This window comes from Bacillus rossius (genome assembly GCF_032445375.1).
Source record: "Bacillus rossius redtenbacheri isolate Brsri chromosome 9 unlocalized genomic scaffold, Brsri_v3 Brsri_v3_scf9_2, whole genome shotgun sequence".
Classification (NCBI taxonomy): Eukaryota; Metazoa; Arthropoda; class Insecta; order Phasmatodea; family Bacillidae; genus Bacillus; species Bacillus rossius.
The window spans coordinates 38626083-38646496 of NW_026962013.1; the positions used below are offsets into that span (position 1 = coordinate 38626083).

At 38.9% G+C, this 20414-nt stretch overlaps 1 protein-coding gene and 1 non-coding gene across 2 annotated transcripts in view; both read right to left on the reverse strand.

The window, feature by feature from the left end:
• Nucleotides 1-20414, reverse strand: part of LOC134542951 (uncharacterized) — a 647441-nt gene that overhangs the window by 446863 nt on the left and 180164 nt on the right. The gene's annotated exons all lie outside the window — the stretch shown is intronic.
• On the reverse strand, nucleotides 17048-17118 carry Trnag-gcc (transfer RNA glycine (anticodon GCC)). Its single transcript has one exon. It is a non-coding gene; the product is annotated as a tRNA-Gly (tRNA).

The window sequence follows — 20414 nt, forward strand, 5'->3', positions numbered from 1 at the left end:
TGGGACACATCAAATAGACACGAAAAAACTAAATTATTGGTGAAAAATTCCATTCACGAACCTTTAAGATTAATATGAAGCAAAATTTAATTATTAGAAATGCGCTTGAAATAACTCGGGGCTTATTAAAAATGTGTTTACATTAAATCATATGGTATAAACAAAGATATCGAATGAATAGTGGACGAGTGTACAAGTTTTTTGTCGTCCCGAAACTAGTGTGTGCGTTTGAGAGTGCTATACTTAAAGGTTATCGATTAATTAAACATTATTGTAAAATATAATGGTATATGATACACAAGACGCTATAATAAATAGTATAAATACCAGGACAGTATAGAGAACATATATGAAAAACTAAACAAAAATTATACCTCTTGAAAACAAACGCCATTTAAAATTTGCAATGATGTAAATGGACCGACCAACAATTATAAACTATAAACATGCATGTCTTTACGTGAAGTACATTATAAATCTGCCTCTCACATGTTTGATTGGACTCCACTGCTCTTGATGACTCCGAGCCAGTTACAAATCAGGAGAAGTCGTCACCCCATCACGTGTAGTCAGCCAAAGGATGTGTCCTTTTTTCTCGACAAATGAGCAGCGTAAAAAAGATTGTGCACGTACAAATTTAGTCCAACCTGTAATGGCTCCATTGCTATTTTTATTCACGCGTTTGCATGTACTGTCTTTTTTTTTTTTTTGTAAATGGAACAAATATTCGTGTAAAATTACAGATATTTGAACATTTAGCTATACATTTACACGAAAACTACTGTATCACTACGAAATAGTGATGGCAGTAATACTGGGTTCGGATTCTTACCCGGGCGTTCATACTTTGTGTTGTCCCAGCACCTCCAATAATTAACGTTATTTGTAAACCGTTCCTTGAATAGCTTTCTAGTACATATTAGCTGCGCACATTAATAAGCTCAACAAAACAAAATAAAGTCCATTTATTGAATATTCAATTCACTTTTTCATGATTTGAAAATAATTTTGCTTGAATGGAAACATCACTTAAAATATAAATTTATGGGCCAATTTTCATAAGAAATACTCAATAATATCTCGAAAAAAAAGTGTTTCACATATGCGAAAATAACCATAGGTATGTGTACTATAAAGTTGCAATATATTAGTTGTAGTATTTCAAACTAATTCTAGATAACTTGTTTCCAAAGTAATCTTTTGTAAAAGTATTGAAATTGACAGCTGTGGCAGTAGTATTTCCAGTGAAGTCATACCAACCACTGCTGCTTCTTAATTTTTCTGTTTTTATGGTCTTCGGAGGCGGTATACTAAACACAATACCTCAATTTTATCTCGAAAACAAAACATTCAACATCAAATGTAATGATTTTACACAGAATTTTCTCAGTTCAAGTCCACGCCGAACAAAAAACAGAATTAAACTGTAACAATGATACTGGAGGAAGTAACAAGATTGGCAACCCTGCTTGCGCACGGCGGATCGCAGGACTGTGAATATAAAAATATAAAAAAAGGCACCATTTAGCACAATTGTATTCGGAAACGCTCACATCGTACCTACCAAAGTTTGCAAATACGCTCCATTGCGAATGAAAAGTCTAATTAGACCCAATGCAGTTTTTTTTGAAAACGCGGAGTTTGAGGACACGCGAACGTGAATAAAAGCGCCGCGCCGGCGAGGGCGACTTGCGCCGCTATTGCGCGCGCGCAGTGCGCCTCCTGCGCGGCGGCCGCGCGCAGGCACGCAGTCACGCAGTCACGCACGGCGTGTGTGTGTGTGTGTGTGTGTGCGCGCGCGCGGAGGTCCGGCCGCGCACCTGCCGCGGATTCCCACGGTGCGCCTCCTCGTTAACACGCACGTACTGCTGTCGGCCCCGCGCTCTGCGGGGTGGAGAAGGGGGGGGAGGGACCGGTCACAGGTGTGACGAAACACCTCCCCTTTGTCCTCCCTCGCGCGACCGCCCCGCGTCTTCTCCTCTCTCTATCTCTCTCTCTCTCTCTCTCTCTCTCTCTCTCTCTCTCTCTCTCCCTCCTCTTGCTTCCTCCACGCTACCTCCTCCGAGGCCGGCCCGATTGAAAACAAAGGTAGGCGCCACCTCTGTGGTTCGTGTCCCGACCATCACGTGGGTGCAAATTTGTAATTGTGTATAGATACTGCCACCATTTTTTTTTACGTGCAACAAATTAACTATTGTCATACAGCATTTGGTAAAAGTAATTTCGTGGATGAAACGGAAGTCGCATGGAACGGAAATGTGTACCCACTGTGCTTCCATCTGTGGCGGATGATGCAAACCAAAGTTAACAAAGCCAAACGGAATTTTTTATAGTATTAACTGTCTAATTAGTTCTAATATGGACAATATTTAAATAAAATTCCTTGCCGAAAATCATGTCCAAATCCCGTGATTTCGTGATTTTTCAAGTCTTTTTCGTTTTTATCGGAGTCGTCTAGTTGAGGCGTTTGCCACGCCTCCTTTTAATTTGGTAATTAATTATATCATATGTTATGATAGATTGTTTGGCACTTGGTTCATTTTCGTCCTGAAGATTGATTAAAACATAAGCATTACGGACATTCACGGCGCTGCGCTTGTGTGTGTTTCCGCGAGCCAACACCGCGCGGCGCGCGAAGCCTTATGACGTCAGGGTGACGCGTTAACCTGCGACGGTCTGCGGCTGGCGAGCGGAGAGACGGTGCTGGCGGCTGGTGGAGTCGACTTCGGCTCGCGGGTGCAGGCGTGTTTGCGCCGCTGCTAAAATGGAAAGGCTGTTCCATTCACCTACGCATCGACGAGTGCCCAGCCCGGGTTATCGTCCACCATGCTGCGCAACTACAAGTAAGCCTCGACGCAACCGCTATTAACAGCCGGACACCGGGTTGGTTTTTCAAGGAAAAACAATGAGCAGAGAGACTTGACTGATCATAAACTCAAATTCATTATCTTGCTAGTTTCTTGAATCGTTATGTGGCGAAATAAACTCTACTTCTCCTTTTTACGCTACGTGAGAATTTACGTAAACTGCAAGCCAGACTTATCACGTTGCTGTGGTGCGGGATGTGAGACTCGCCTAATTACGTCGAAACGAGAGTCCGGTTAGACCAAAACATTGGGAATTGTGCCTAAACAACATTTATAGACAATTACGTCATCCAGGAGTATAATCAACGGACCTGTTAGGGAAAAACTTACCCTTTCTAAATGTTTGTAAAATTACCCGTAATATAGTGCTTATAATATGTGATTACATTAGATGTCCTTTTCTTTAATGCGAGATCTAGATCTTCTGCAGATTTGTGTAAATGGTTCTGTATTTTAATGTACCAAGCCGATGCCAAGCAGGAATATTAAATAGTAAACAGGCAGTGATGTTTTCAATTATTATCCAGGTCTTTCTTTTTTGCCTAGGGACCGTACTTCTCACTGCATTTAGTTGGTACACCCTTCTGCGGCTCCCGACTTTAAACTCGAGCGCCTTAAGTAAGGCCTCAAAACTGCGCAACTCTGCTAGTCAGAGTCGCAGACGCGGTAGTTTTCGGTGTTTAAGATACTTATTGATTTTTTATATCACCAGTATGGCATTGGCTTGGATATATAAATTACATAAAGAGGAGATAATGACTAATTTAAAAGCTGCGTCAGTCGAGCACAGTGCGGACGAAAGCATAGATGTTTTAAGACAAAAGTTTGTGGCGCATTTGAAAGGAGAAAGAGTTTCGTGGCAAACGGAACAGGCTGAAGCGAGTGGGTCTGGCTCGCTTAGTACAAATTTTCTAAAAAATAAGTTTGCTTTGCGATCACTAGAAAATGTTCCGAAACTGCAGTCAGCAAATGTAGAGGATATATTAGAGTTTTGCATGGCCGTAGACAAGCTAGTTAACGCAAATTATTTTTCCAATGAGAGCGATTTAATTTTAGCTGTTGCTTCGCGTTGCACAGGCTTAGCTTACGATATACTCATTGCGCGTTATAAGAGTCATATGTCCTGGGTTGATTGCAAGGAGGCGTTATGGGAAAATTTATGTCCTTGTAGAGTTAGAGAGGAACTTATAATAGAGAAAACCCGTCGTTTTCAAAGAAAAGGGGAAAAAACTTTGAGTTATGTACATGACATTTTGGACCATGGTTCGGCCCTTAATGTCCAAATGAGGGAAATGGAGTGGATACGGTTAGTCTTAGAAAACTTGCATCCCCACATTAGGAGGGAGTGTAGCTTTGTGGAGAGGCCCACCAACTTGTTCGATATTAGTAATTGGGCGGTGGAGGTGGATAATGTGTGTTGGGTTTCCGATTTATGCGAAGAGGAGGAAAAATCAAACATTTTAAAAGAGGGTGAAAGTAGCGTGGGGATAAATGGGGAAGCGGACTTGAATGTCACGAGAGTGGATAGGTGCAGTGAAGTTGATAAGGTGGGTGTAAAGTCCGAAATTTCAGCATATGATCAAAGTAATAAATATAAAATTAGAAAGAAGTGCTATGCATGTGGCAGTGAGAGCCATCTCATCGCTAAATGCGCAGAGAAGAAGCAGAGTAAAGGTCAGGGGAATAACGTTAGACGAGTGTGTGGGTTTTGTGGCAAGTGGGGGCATTTGTCTCGCAATTGTTTACAAAAAAAAAGGGTTAGCTGGTTTCGTTTTGAAAATAAGCATCGTCTGGCGGTATTGAAAGCTAGAAGTAATATGTGTGTCAGGGTAAGTTTTTATGAGGAGATAGTCTCGGGTTTAATTGATACCGGGGCTAGCAATTCATTTGTACAGCAGGCGTTTTTGAGTAGGTTAATAACGAGACATCCCGAACTAAAAAAAAATTTAAAAACGGAGCCAGGGTTTGAGGTACATTTGGCTGACGGGAAAAGCCGGAAAATCTCCTTGAAAGTACGTTTGCACTTTAAAATAGGAAATTTTGCCTGGACACGTGATTTTTGGGTAATGCCTGGACTACTCGAAGAATTGATTTTAGGATGGGATTTCTTAAAGGGCACGGGAGCTATAGTGGATTGTAAGAATAGGAGGTTATGCTTCGCGTTTGATAAAAAAGTCAAAATTAGTCTTGAGGCACCCAAGAATAAATTTGAAGTTTGTTGCGGAGGTTTAAAGGGGGTGGAGGAACACTTAACAGAAAAACAGAAGGACGAAATCAGGGATGTTTGTTTTCGTTATCCCGATGTAATTACGGAAAAGGTGGGAAAATGTGAATTGATGCCGTACCGGATTGAATTAATTGATCAACGTCCGGTGAGGTGTGTGCCCTATCAATGTGCTCCTCCCAAAATGCTAGTTTTTCGGGAAATCATAGATGATTTACTTAAGCAAAATGTTATAGAAGAAGCGAGTTCAGAGTACGCTTCACCCGCCTTTTTAGTAAAAAAAAAAACACCGGGGAAGTATCGCTTAGTCTTGGACTACCGAATCTTGAATGATCGCATAAAACTAGATGGTTTCCCGCTGCCCAAGGTGGAAACTGTGCTGCAATATTTGGGGCAAGCGAAATATTTTACCGTGTTAGACCTTAATGCTGCTTTTCACCAATGCATGTTGGAGGAGAGTAGCAAGAAGTTCACGGCTTTTGTTACCCCGTGGGGACAGTACCAATGGAAAAGAGTGCCTTTCGGGGTAAATTTTGGCTCACAATGCTTATCGCGTATCTTATCTTACATTCTGAAAGAATATCAATTTAAAAATGGCATTAGTTTTCTGGATGACATTTGTATATTTTCTAATTCTTTCGAGGAACACTTGGAACATGTGGAAGGGGTTTTGCAAAAATTACGAGGTGCAGGGTTAACAGTTAATCCTGAAAAAGTTTGTTGGGCCAGAAAGAAAATTCGGTTCCTGGGTTTCATTGTTGGGGAAGGAAAAATTGTAATGGACCCTGACAAAATTGAGGCCATTGTAAATTTCGCGAGACCTCGTAATGTAAAAGGCATCATGAGATTTTTGGGCATGATGGGCTATTTTAGCCGCTTTATTGAGAACTATGCGGATTTGTGCTACCCTTTAAATAATTTAAGAAAAAAAGGGGTAATTTTTAATTGGGGTGAGGTAGAGGAGGCCGCTTTTGTCGGTTTGAAAAAAGCCATTTCCCACCCACCGGTGTTAGCGTTACCAGATTTCCAGAGGCGATTTGTAGTGCAGGTTGACGCTTCGAGTGTCGCGTTAGGCGCGGTTCTCTTGCAAGATTTTGGCAAGGGTCTACAACCCATTATGTTTGCTGGAAGAACACTTAATAGACATGAAAAAGGTTATAGCACATATGAAAAGGAAGCCCTTGCCTGCGTGTATGCTTTGGAACGTTTTGACACTTATCTAGAGCATGACGAATTTGACCTTTACACGGATAATCAGTCTTTGACCTGGTTGTTTTCGCATCCGAGACAACTAGGGAAAATAGGGCGGTGGGTAATGAGGCTCACTAGGTTTAGGTTCAAAATAATTCATGTAAAGGGAAAGGACAATGTGGTCGCGGATGCCCTTTCGCGGATGTTTGAGGAGGAAGGCGGTGAACAGGATTTGGAAGACGAGAGTGAAGTAATCAGGTGTGGGCGTTTTACTGTGGAGCCAGAACTATTCAACAAAGTAGAGGAGGTGTTAGAGCAAGATTTGGAAGGGCAAAATATAATGCGGGATTTACTGCAGGGCAAAAATAAGAATTTCGTGTTAGTGAAGCATAGATTATATTATCAACAAAGTGGGAAAGAGAAAAGACTTTATATTCCTAAGCTCTTACGGCCTATGGTGCTAAAATATTATCACGATAGTGCGTTTGGGGGTCATGGAGGAGTGGACAAGACATATCATAAATTGAGAGATGAAGTCTATTGGGCGGATATGAAAAGAGATGTGCAAAATCATGTTAACACGTGTGAAAGTTGCCTGTTAAGTAAACAAACCGTAAATTCGAAATTGGGTAAATACTCCGTTTCTCTGCCCACGCGTCCCTGGGAGAAGGTTTTCATAGATATTTTTGGTCCTTTGCCTCGATCTCGAGAGGGAAATAATTGTCTTTTGATTATTGTGGATGGTTTCACTAAATTTAATTTTTTTTTACCTTTATCTGACATGAAAGCGGCGAGAATTGTCAAGGCTCTTACGCAAAGAATATGGCAAATTTTTGGAGCACCTGAGAATGTGGTTTCTGACAATGCGGCCTATTTCAATAGTCAAATATTTGGAAACATGTGTTTTCGTTGGGGAATTTGCCACATTAACACCAGCCCGCATTATCCTTGCCCAAACCTGGTAGAAAGAGTGAATAAAAATATCAAGATTGCACTTACTATTTATCATCATCAAGACCATCGCCAGTGGGATGAAAATTTGGATATGCTGAGTTTAGGATTTAACATGGCAAAACATGACGCCACTCATTTCACTCCCGCCGAATTATTTCTGGGGCGGAAAATACCACACCCTCTTTTAAATGTTTGGGGTATAGGAGAGGAATTATGGGCGATCAGTAGTCCACGTTTATTAGAAGGTAAATGGGTAGAAGCTATAAAAAATCTCCAGAACGCTCAGAATAAGGTTGCGAAACAATATAATAAGGGGCGCTTGGAAAATCCTTTTAAGGTGGGAGACTGGGTGCTCTGCAAAAGTTTTCCCATCAGTAACAAAGCGCTGCACAAAACCGCTAAATTAGAGTTTTCTTACCAGGGGCCTTACAAGGTGATAAGGCATTTAGGGGGAGTAACCGTGCTTTTGCAGCGTGTGGACAAAAATTTTGAGACACGTAAGGCGCATATTAGTCATCTTAAGAGGTTCACACCCGATCAAAGTAAATGATTGTTTTTGCCCTTTTTAGTCATGTGAATAGAGTTTTTTTTTTTAAGTATGTTGTTTGTTAACGAGTAAACGGGAAAGTGGCACAAAGCATTGTTTGGTCTTAATCTTTGTTTTTTTTTGTCTCTCTCAAGTGTTTTTCTTCGCGTGTTTTTTTTTACTGTGTGCTTTTTTTCTTCTTGCTTTTCTTTGAGGTCTGTTGCTTGAATGGCGTGTTTTGAGTGCTTCCCCGTTTTCTCGCCTTATAGTGGCTCGAAGCTACCTAAATTTCTTTGGTTTTTGGTGTTAATTTAGTTTTTTTTTTAAGGGGGGGATATTGAGGCGTTTGCCACGCCTCCTTTTAATTTGGTAATTAATTATATCATATGTTATGATAGATTGTTTGGCACTTGGTTCATTTTCGTCCTGAAGATTGATTAAAACATAAGCATTACGGACATTCACGGCGCTGCGCTTGTGTGTGTTTCCGCGAGCCAACACCGCGCGGCGCGCGAAGCCTTATGACGTCAGGGTGACGCGTTAACCTGCGACGGTCTGCGGCTGGCGAGCGGAGAGACGGTGCTGGCGGCTGGTGGAGTCGACTTCGGCTCGCGGGTGCAGGCGTGTTTGCGCCGCTGCTAAAATGGAAAGGCTGTTCCATTCACCTACGCATCGACGAGTGCCCAGCCCGGGTTATCGTCCACCATGCTGCGCAACTACAAGTAAGCCTCGACGCAACCGCTATTAACAGCCGGACACCGGGTTGGTTTTTCAAGGAAAAACAATGAGCAGAGAGACTTGACTGATCATAAACTCAAATTCATTATCTTGCTAGTTTCTTGAATCGTTATGTGGCGAAATAAACTCTACTTCTCCTTTTTACGCTACGTGAGAATTTACGTAAACTGCAAGCCAGACTTATCACGTTGCTGTGGTGCGGGATGTGAGACTCGCCTAATTACGTCGAAACGAGAGTCCGGTTAGACCAAAACATTGGGAATTGTGCCTAAACAACATTTATAGACAATTACGTCATCCAGGAGTATAATCAACGGACCTGTTAGGGAAAAACTTACCCTTTCTAAATGTTTGTAAAATTACCCGTAATATAGTGCTTATAATATGTGATTACATTAGATGTCCTTTTCTTTAATGCGAGATCTAGATCTTCTGCAGATTTGTGTAAATGGTTCTGTATTTTAATGTACCAAGCCGATGCCAAGCAGGAATATTAAATAGTAAACAGGCAGTGATGTTTTCAATTATTATCCAGGTCTTTCTTTTTTGCCTAGGGACCGTACTTCTCACTGCATTTAGTTGGTACACCCTTCTGCGGCTCCCGACTTTAAACTCGAGCGCCTTAAGTAAGGCCTCATAGTTACATAGTTTAAATTTCTCTCAGCAAATCGAATGTTCCGATATGGGACATAGCTGCTCTGGCAGTGAATTCTAGCGGCGGGTGCAGAAACTAAGTGTGATTCGCGTCCAGAAATGTAGTTAAAAACACAATTTGCGTATATTTATCAAGTTCGGCATGATTTGAAAATTTCGTGTCTGAGGCACGAGTTTCGTATTATAAGTGTATTTGCAACATGATAAGACATGAATTTGTTTGTTACTGAGGTTAGTTGTTACACATCTCTAGCAAGTACTGAAAGACTCTCTTTTTTTTTGGGATGTGTCGTTTTGCTTAAAGGCGTTTTGCCTAAATTTAGGCAAAACGCCGTTTAGCAAAACGCCGTTGGCCAAATAGGAGTTAGGAAAACGCCGTTAGGCAAAATTCTTTAGACAAATCGCCGTTAGGCAAAACACCGTTAGGGAAAACGCCGTTAGGCTAACGCCATTAGGAAAATTCGCCGTTAGGCAAAATGCTTTTCCCTCTTTTAGGCAAAACGCCATTAGGCAATTCGGCGTTAGACAAAACGCCGTTAGGTATATCGCGGTTAGGCAAATCGCCGTTAGGCAAACCGCTGATAGGCAAAACGCCGCTAGGTTAGGCAAAACGCCGTTAGGCAATTCGCCATTAGACAAAACGCCGTTAGGCAATTCGCCGTTAGGCAAATCGCCGTCAGGCAGAACTCCGTTAGGGAAAACGCCGTTAGGCAAATCGCCTTTAGGCAAAACGCCTTTAGGCGAAATGACTTTAGACAAATCGCCGTAACGAATTCATGTTTAGCCAAACCGCCTTTAGGCAAATCGCCTGTTACTCTTTTTTTCCCAGTGAAATAATCTGATCGCTTATTAAACTGTAACAAGATAAGACCGTACTAGCGATTGTCCCCTTTCAAGGAGAAGCCATTGCCCTATTTTACCGGGCGTTTGCTCCCGCTCTGAATGGCGGTGACAGGTGCGCTGATTGATAGCCGCGTTTTACCGGCCGGCGCTACATTTCTGGCAACAGTTGGCAACTTTGTCCGAACAAATTGTAGGAATGGTGGCAACAAGTGTTGACAACACAGAGAGCTAAAAACTTTATGAACATTGTTGACTGAACATAGTGGAGTTCAGGTTGCTATCTGAGAGATATATGCTCCTCTCAGTCGCGGCAATAGTCACTTTTAGTGGGCTTTAGCGTAGACGTCGAAGTCGATTTTAGGTTTGTCTTTCTCGCCAGATTCACCGAAAGCATTCCAAACGGGATTTATTGCGAGATTGATTGTGATGACTGTGGATCGTGTGTTCATGGAAGAAGTTATTTGTGTATTTTTAAGAATTTAACAAGAGTATCTAGTTCAGATACTGGGTTTATGCTTAACAATATTGGGAGTAAAATAAGCAAGCAAGGCACAAACTGACCGATTACTATCCATTTATATTAAAGTAAATACACTTTCTCGACTCCATTCCATATTTAAGAATAAGTGGCAGGTCATTAGGGCTATACTGCACACACAACCTTTCCAGACGGAGCCCCAAGCAAGCTGATCACTGCGTTGACAAGTTTGTACGTTAATAACAAACACTGTTGCCAACATTTTTGTTTTCAACATTTCTTTGATGTTTACCGCTCACTGATGGGAAGACAAATACTTGTTATCAACATTTAGTTGCTGTTTCGAGTTTTTGTTGCCAACATGTTGCGCTGGTGTAAACGCGGCTGTAGGCATGTACCTGAAAAACACACAGCTGCATCTCGCAACCCAACAAAACATGACACACGAATATTTTCTTTCAAGAGAGAACTCAGTGTGTTGCCTGTAAACATTTCAATGAATAAGAATCCAAGTTAAGCTAACATTTAACGAAGCACTTAAACCAACTTTATTTTTACGTATGCGGTATGCACTTTTACGCGTTTACGTCTTTTAAATTTCCCAAGGAACATTATCTTGGCATCATATAAAACCATGCAAAAAATAAATTACCTATTTATAATTGGCTATTAATTTTTTTCTGTCCCTTACAGCTTCGTCTTGCTGTGAGAAACCAGTTTAATGTCCTGGTTCTGACATGGAGTTGCATGTCCCTGCAGTCGGAAAAAACTCATAGTTTAAGAAACCTTACTTTTTTATTTCACATGCAATAAACGACGGCTCTATAAAAGTTTAATGTTCACCTCGCAGTAATCGACTATTTTGCGAGTTCCACTGTTTATGCAAAATTTTGACTGTCATTTTTTTTTTATTTCTCCGTCCTGTACAAATATTTGAGAACATAAAACTGATTTTTAGTACTAAGTATGTTTATTTAGTAATGTAGTATTATCACGTGACCAATGAACGTGCCCTATAAAGAGTGAAGGCCTAAGAAACACCCTTCAGGCGATTATACGAACTGGATGTGGCAAGTTAACGAGGTCTGGATAAGTAAGGGAGCGGTTACACTGAACGCCGAACCACTTCAGGTGAACAGGTTTAAGTAAACATGTTTACAAACGCGAAAGTGTACGGTTACACGGCAGTTGGTGTAAAGCGTGTTCATCTCCAAAAACGACTGTCTACTGTCATCGAATGACTGTGTTGTGGATCCTATCTATTTTGTATCTAGAAAAACGTGTTTTTTTTTATTTTTTATGTTTATACGCTAAGGTAAGCAGAGAAGGAAAATGAATCTACACTGTTTTTATTTCATTATATTAGTCACTTTACAGGGCAGAAACAGTAGTCTAAACAGTTAAGAAGACGTCGTCAGCAAAATAGGCTTCTTAAAAAAAAAAAGAGCAAGTGTACCTCTGTTACAGAATTACCGTCAGCATAAATTTCAAAACAAAAAATAATTTACCTCTTGATCAATTTTGTTGCAGTCGGTAAAATATTACACGAACTTGTGCCAGGAACATTCTTCATCTTGCGTATTCTGCAAAGGGCTGTTTATTCTCTCAACACTCGACAGCTAATCATTGGGTTATATAGAAGAGAATTTCTAAACTACTTTGCCAAAGTTTTGGGTTGAATGAGAAATGGCCTCGAACGAAACATGTTCAGATTGCTTATGACAACAAGCCAAATTTGAACATGTTTACCTGAGGTTTTTCAGAGTCCCGTATAACCGCGCCCTGAGTGAATTCGTCGAAGGCAAAGGGTGAAAGGGACCCATGACAGTGAAGGAATATATCAATATGTTGCAAATAAAGGCAAATAAATACTGGGTCGATAAAATTTAAAAAAGTTATTCATTGTAAATATTAGTGATAGAAATTGTGTTTACAAACGTTTTTGAAGTGGATTTTCTAGTGTATTTATATAGTTGTATTGAGGTATGTTCCCGTATGCATAACGATGTCAGGTTGCTTGTAAGCTTACATCGTCGCTGGCTGGGATTGTCTATGGAAGGTTTAGTAGTCTCCTGGCCGTTTTCATGGGCGTGTTTGAGAGGTTTTGTTTCAGTATATATAATTCATTTGCATTATAAATTACAACATTTGAATTTATAATAATCGAAATTCACAAATTGGTTAAACATTTAGCATATTTATAGACTTTCGTTATTAATTAAAAATTTATCGCAATTATTGTACTTAATTAATAATTAATTTTATAATGAATACAGTGTGTTTATTTAAATTTGTAATTTGATATTGTAACCGTATTTATAATATTCCAGTATTTTTATTATTTCATTTCTAATAATCATTAGCATGCAAAATTAAAGCGGGCTTTTTTTATTGCGCGGAGTTAATATAATTTTTAACGCGCGTACATAAGAACACGCGCTATTTCGTCCCCCCCCCCCCTAAAAAAAAAGTGAGTGCATCTGCTTCAGTGCTCAACTCCGACGGGCTCTACCTAACTGCTAACTGCAGCTTGCAGTGTGCCCAAACTGGTTTTCCCTCCCCCCCTACTCAAAGCAAAAGCCCCCCCCCCCCCCCCCCACACATACACACACGCACTCACACAAGCATGCCAGACGGCAGGTTCCCCTCGCGGTAAGATAATAATCGTGGCAGAGCCGAGACCAGTCGCTGGCGCCACTCCTTGAGTGACACACATACATCATCATAACCCCTCCGGCTCAACCCGTCTGACCGCGGCGAGACTGCGCGTGTCAACAAACTCTGACTCTAAGCAGAGGGAGGAAGGAGAGAATAAAAAAGAATACTGCAACTAGGGGGAGAGATTTGGAAAGCCGTGCAAAAAAAAAAATTGCCGAGCCAGCGCTGTTGCCACATTGATCTGGAAATACGTGGATGGAAAAATTTTCAGTAGATCGTTAAGACAATAAAAACTCGATTGAACTTAGAAGATGTTCTAAATAATACTGGTTTTGAAAAATCATTTACTAAACAAGGCAACAAAAAAAAAACATTCCTCTTTTCATTTGCATGCCTGGAAGAAATAATAGTTTCAAGGAAAATCATTAAAATATAAATAGTAACTGCCATTTTCAGCGTATCTGATTGAATATTGTATGTAGCCTTCAAATGTTTAAAAAATGCAACGTAATTTTTATTTTCTTTTTTTAAAAAAAGCATTACATGGCGAATTATTACCAGACGAGGCTTTAAAATGGTGATTCATTCGACTTAACTTGGATTTGTGTCCGAATCCCAATACGGCCATTCTGATTTATGTTTTTCCGTGATTTCCCGAAATCACTCCAAACAGAACACTAGGACGGTTGTTTAAGGGGGAGGGGTGGGGTTGGAATATAACCACATTCCACCGCAGTTTGTTTTTAAGTTATTTATATTTGTTGGCTGGCATTATGTATATGTATATATATACACGTATACAACACACACACACACACGTATTATTGAGTTGCATCAGGTTTCGTAGTACGCACGAAGTACCTTGTTTGTATTTGCAATATTACATTTTCTTTTGTTATTTTATAAGGATCTTCAGTTACAGAAAACATTTTATTATGCATTCACAAGTTAAAACAAATTTTAAAAAAACTTACAGTTATTCAATTTGCTGCAGTGATAATATAAATGTCATATAAAAAAGGTTTTTAGGAAGTAGTGTTAATTTAAATTAGAAAAAAAAAATGTTTAGTAATTCAGTAGGTAGCTACGAGGTCCAGGAGCGATGTGGAGACCGCGAGGAGATGTGGCAACACTGCAGAGCCATCTCTCTCTCTCTCGTTCGTGCGCGCGCGTGCGTAATTTGGTAGCGGGTTGTTCTTATTCCCGAAGAGACGGAGATTTGAATCTCCCAACCGCGCGACGGGTCCGGACTCGTCAGGGGCCAGCTGGCGAGGTCTCCCTCCCTCCGCACTCCGCTGGTCACTAAGGGCGACCCTGGCTCGCGCATCGCAAGCCTCTTCGTCTCTAAAGCCCACCCCACACGATGCCCATTTTCTGCTATAACTTCTGTTATACCCATGGGTATAAAAATTTTCATAAAAATTTGTATAGCAGAACCGCAGAAAGATTTCTTAACTCCATACACACGATACCTAGAATGCTAACAGAAAACCAGCCAACGCAGTTGCCGACCAAAGCAAACATATCAGGGGAGGATAAACCTGTCGTAGTCAACTTATCAAAATACTGAGAAAAAAAACACCTGTTTGTGTTAAAAATTATGTAACTTGCGGAAATATTATTTGATATTTTATCTTATATTTTTCATTTGCAAATAAATAACAAAATTGGTTTAGTATTTAAAAACAAATTAAGAGCAATTTTGGAATTACAAATATATTTTTAAGTTGTAGGTTAATTTCAAAATCTAAAAATATATAAATTTAAATGATACAAGGGACATTGGGTTTACTAAATGTAGTTTATGTACGGTTTAAATTCTAATTTTAATTTAATTATACAGTTAATCAAGCTAATTTCATTGTAATAGTAAAAAAATGCTACCGATTCATATATGTTATATATAAGATTTATTGATTACTTATATATTTAACTACATAATTAGAGGAATTGTAACTAATATTTTTTGTAACCCAGTGAGACAAATAAACACGCACATACCGCGTAATAAATTTAAATCTTCGGTGAAGAAAAACATTTTGCATGTTTTTTTTTTACCCTCACAGGTGTGTCGCTATGAAGTATCAGTTTATTCATTATTAATTTATGGACACTCGTTTCTTAATAAACGTTGGCGTTTTAATTATAAAATTAACTTTTGGTTTAAATTATTTGTGAACATGTGATTTTACTTTACTTTTTTAAAAGTAAAAATAAATCTAGGTACGTAGTACTATGAATAAAATCAATGGACTGAGACACCTAAATGTAGTTAATAATATTATATCATAAATTAATTCTAATAATTTATATTTGCAGAAAGCACAGTATGTACAATTTAATTATCTGTTATTTAAAAAAAACTAAAAAAAAAAAAATAGGAATGATGAGGATTCGAACCACATTCAAAAGTCACCTTTCTATCTCTGCCATCGTGCCCTTCGCCACTACGCTACCGCAACTTCTACGGATGTGATAGAAGATAATGGGTAATAAAGAGTGCAATGTATTTTCATAACGTATTTTAAAATTTTCGATTACTTCTTTCTGTGGCAATTTCAGCTTAACAAATATATTCCATAGTAGTTTTACTATTATAAAGTTTCATTTGGCATACCATTACATTTGTTACGTCCCTTAATGTTGACAATACAGACTCTATACGGGGTTATATTGCAACACGTGGGTCCGCCATCTTGACGGCTCCAGCTCGTGGGTATAGCAGAAAAATAGAACACATTCTATTACGGTTTTGGCTAAGACTTCTGTTATGAAAACTTTTATACCCATAGCCAGACCCCTTGGAAGGGTGCTGAAATGTTACCCACACGGGAGCAGGCGCGCTAGCATAAAAATTACATGAAAACTGCTAAGGAAATGGGTGTCGTGTGGGGCAGGCTTAAGCGCCCGGCCTGATTACGAGACGTGCCGTCTACTCCACTCGTTACTGAAACAACGTACCGCATTCAATGATTAAGACCGGATTTATATACCAAGCAAGGAATACAAAGATGCAAAAACACAAGAAAATCACTGTCGTTTGTATTTGAGATATTGTATTAAATATAAAAGCTCCCTGCGAGTCCTTTTGCTAAGTTAAATATAGTTTATTTAATTTTTAAACTTAGAACTACTGCGAAAATACACAATTTATACTTTCCCGCAGTAAAAAAAAATAAAATAAATAAATACACGTTACAATTGAAACTATAAAACGTAAAATGCATAGGCAAGAAACTCACTGTATTGGATCTTAAATATTATTCGTGTTCAGGAATAAAATTTCGTAATCTCTATTCATCAGGCACCGAATTACATACACTAAATAAATATTTAAAAAAAAAACACAACTGAATTCACAGAGTGTATGTGTATTCAATCAGTCTTTAAAGCAGCAGCAACCAGACCAGTAGGTATTGACTCCAAGGGCGGTTCCAAGAAGCAGATAGGGAAGGTCTTCACCTGATAAAATTATGTTTTCTGGGAAAAACACTAGTTTATGAGCATGAAGCTCTCTAAAATCCTCCCCCCTCTTTTTTATTACCCTTTCAAATCTTTTTATTTTTTTTATTTTCCCCCCCGAGAGCTTCTGAATCCGCCACTGTTGGCATCAGAATGTTGGAAATCGTTATAGGCACAATCTAAACATTGCTGGAAGTTTTGTTTAGTGCGATTAGGGTAGACAACTCGAGGAATATCTTTAAGTGGATTACCATCGTCACCCAAATAATTCAGTTGAAACGGCAGTTTAGGACTTTTGGCTCATCATTTTTTTTTTTGTGCACAACGATAACAGGCTGAATACATATTCCTCTTCCATCTAAGTTTATTTTTTGCCGTCTGTGTCAAGAGTTTGCTATACAAGTTATGCTTAGTGCAAATAAATGTTTCTAAAAATAATTTGATGAAAATTATGCATCGGCCGGGAATCCAACCCGGGCCGCCCGCGTGGCAGGCGAGCATTCTACCACTGAACCACCGATGCAGATGTAATACATCTATGTATTATACATTAACACATTATTTCTTAATCTTTGTCGGTATTTTAAAAGCTCTGCTACAATAGGATGATGCCGACGGACGCTCCGGTGACGTTGCCATTGCGGTACCGATCTCAAAATGTTTTGCATGCTAATACCGAATATTGTAGTACTACTACAATATTTGCTAATACGATAGCAACCGGTGCTTGGACTGGAAGCCTAGTTCCACGTGCTTACATAGGGGGCAGGGCGATTTTAATAATATCATACGCTTTGTCACTCGGCAAAACAATGTATAAAATGCCAACAGTAAAGAAATAGTTGGCCATCCAAAATATGAACATGGGCATATCAGGAAAAAAGAACGCAATTTCAACAGTAGTCGTACCGCCCTGTAGTCCGCAGTGCTCGGGGGCTATGGCAAATAGGCGGGAGCCTTGATGTCGCCTACCTACTTTTTTTTTGTTGAGAAAATACCGATGCTGACTGAAGACGGGTTGTCGTGAGCGGGAGTCTAGACAAGACGAGGCTAGTGTGCCTTTCAGAATCGAGCCCCTAGTTACAACGAACTTAAACTTAATCAAATTCCTATATCTATTTTAATTATTTAAGCTTTTGTGAAATAAATTATACTGAAATGATAAAATTCACAATAGCGCAGGAATTCAGAAACTTAATGCAGAAAAGAACTCCCCCCCCCCCCCGGGCCACATTTTTTCTCCCACCGTAACCCATCGGAACGCGTGCCGTGTTGTTTAAAACGTAACTCCAAGGTGTCATTATGATAAAAAAAAAAAGAATATATTCCCCACGATATCGCCAACACACATTTATATTTTTCAAACAAATTTGTCACGTGGAAACTTAGTACGGCATTCTGATTGGTCTAAAACATTACACGGTATTAGTGATAACACAGTATGAAGCGAGAGTTCAACAGATAGAAAACTTTACTTAAGTGTGGGATAAATAGCTACTAGAAATTCCAGCTGCTTGAAACGTAACATGTGCGCCTGATATTGTACGTTAGACCGATATTGCTCTGAGTCCCTCGCGATAGGCGACACTTCTCAGTCCCACAATAAGGACCGAAAGGGGTGGGGTGGCACTGCGAGGCAGTCGGATTTAGTTTTCCTTGCTGTCGCTGTGTTAGCTCGGGATATATGAATGGATGTTCATTTATAAATGACGAAAACAAACGCACATTTTGTAAAAGGTAATGCTCGTGGTAAATTGCATTTGTCTGTGCGAAGAAAACGGAATAGAGGTAAAAATCTAGCAAATTGGAGAGAGAAAAATAAGTAAGTACACAAATTATTTATAGTATTCATGGGTCGTTTGCAGTGTATAGCTTCAGGCAGTGTTATTAATAAAAACATGTGTCTTTAGATCAAAGACTGAAGAAAGTACGCCAATTGCAGAAACTACATCTGAGAATGCTAAAAGCAAGAAGAAATTACGTTATGAATAGTTTATATTGTGTATTTTATTTTGTAACAAAGGAAAAACCTTTTTACTTATGTAACTACTATTCATGAAATATACATGTGTTATATGTCATACATTATATATAAAAAACATTTTAGTGTTAAATGGGATACAAACAAGCAGAGGCGCACCCAGGAATATTTTTTGGGGGGGTTTTGAAGTTTGTTTTTTATGAAGGAACACCAGTTTCAAAAATAAAGAGGGGGTCCGGGGGTCCTCTCTCGGAAAAATTTGTATTTTTAGGTGAAAATTTGGTGCTATTTAAGAAGTTTTTGTATCTAATTATTGAGTATACTGCTTGTAGAAAAAAGAATAATTTTTAGTACGGTACTAAATTTTGTTTTAGACAAGAATCAAACAATGATACCTTTATCAAACCCAGGGTCTCGTCCGCTCAAAATCAGAATTATTTTAAATTTTAATACCATGAAAATCATAGCATGCATTAAAGTCCACATTCTGTGAAACTTAAATCACTGACAATGATGGTTTGTTTTTTATTGCATTCACACACACAAATTAAGTTCACTCTACCACTAAAAACAAAGGGTATAAAATTCACACATATGTCTAGTTAAAACTGCAGAAATACAGTCCAAAATTATGCAAAAATTGAGATAAACGTAGCGCACAAACAATTCTTAGTTTTTATAAAATACAAACTAATTTGTAAAAAAATTATAGTCATTCACGGTAGCAGACTACAAATGTAATACTAACACCATAATGTATACACTGACATGAAAACATCTTACAAAGTTTGGTAGATTGAGCGCTGCCCATAGACCATCGTACCTATTTTTCTGGGACTGGGAATGTTTTTACTTTTTCCATTCTAGATTTTTTCTTCACATTTTCGGAGGGGGTTTAACCCCCCCCCCCCCCCCCCTGGGTGCGCCACTGCAAACAAGATATACTTTTATATGCTACATAATGAAACATGATAGCTTTGAAAACTTGTAATATTTTTATGTATATTATCAATTTGTATGTAACCGCGAGGTAAACTATTGTAACTTATGTATTTTGTTTACATATCAGCTTTACAGTTTTGTGTAACTATTCGTATTTTGTGCTGTGCTTATTTATAGTGTTGGAACTGCAAAATCTGTAAAACTTATCCCCCAATAAATGCCTTGCAAAGTAATATCCCACGGTATATTTAGTTCATTTCATTTTTATACAACTATTATTATTTGGTTGAAAATAATATGTATGCCAAGTAACCTAAAAGCAACTAAAAATTATTAATTGTATATCCACAATCCAGTTAAATATTTGTAAATAAACAGTATTAAAAATATATATGTGCAAATAATACTCTAAGAATAATGTAAATGAGGTGGACGCGAATGCAATGACAAGAGAAATGCAGAGTAACCCGACAAGACATGTGTTATTGAAAACCAGGCGCAGATAACAGCCCGAACCCGACCACTCTAATGGCGAGGATTATCTACAGTGCTTGGGTCTTGCTGAAGGGATGGAATAAAAGTGTCCTATCTCCAAACAGTTAAGTGGAAAATTTTCGGCTCAAACATGAATGTGCAGTGACTTACGCGTGTGCAAGTAATTCGCAATTGTATGAAGATAATTATTTCCAAAAATCATATACTATAAAAGAATGTTACTTGTAAATCGTTCAGTTTTTACGTTTTTGTTATTCCGATTACTTTATTTTCTGCAAGTTGTCAAATTTGTGCTAATATAAACATTTTTACCAATTAATTTTTCTTATTAATAACAGCATTAACCGCATTCTGACAACTGGGATCAGTCATTATACCTTTCCTCAACGATGTGTAAAAAT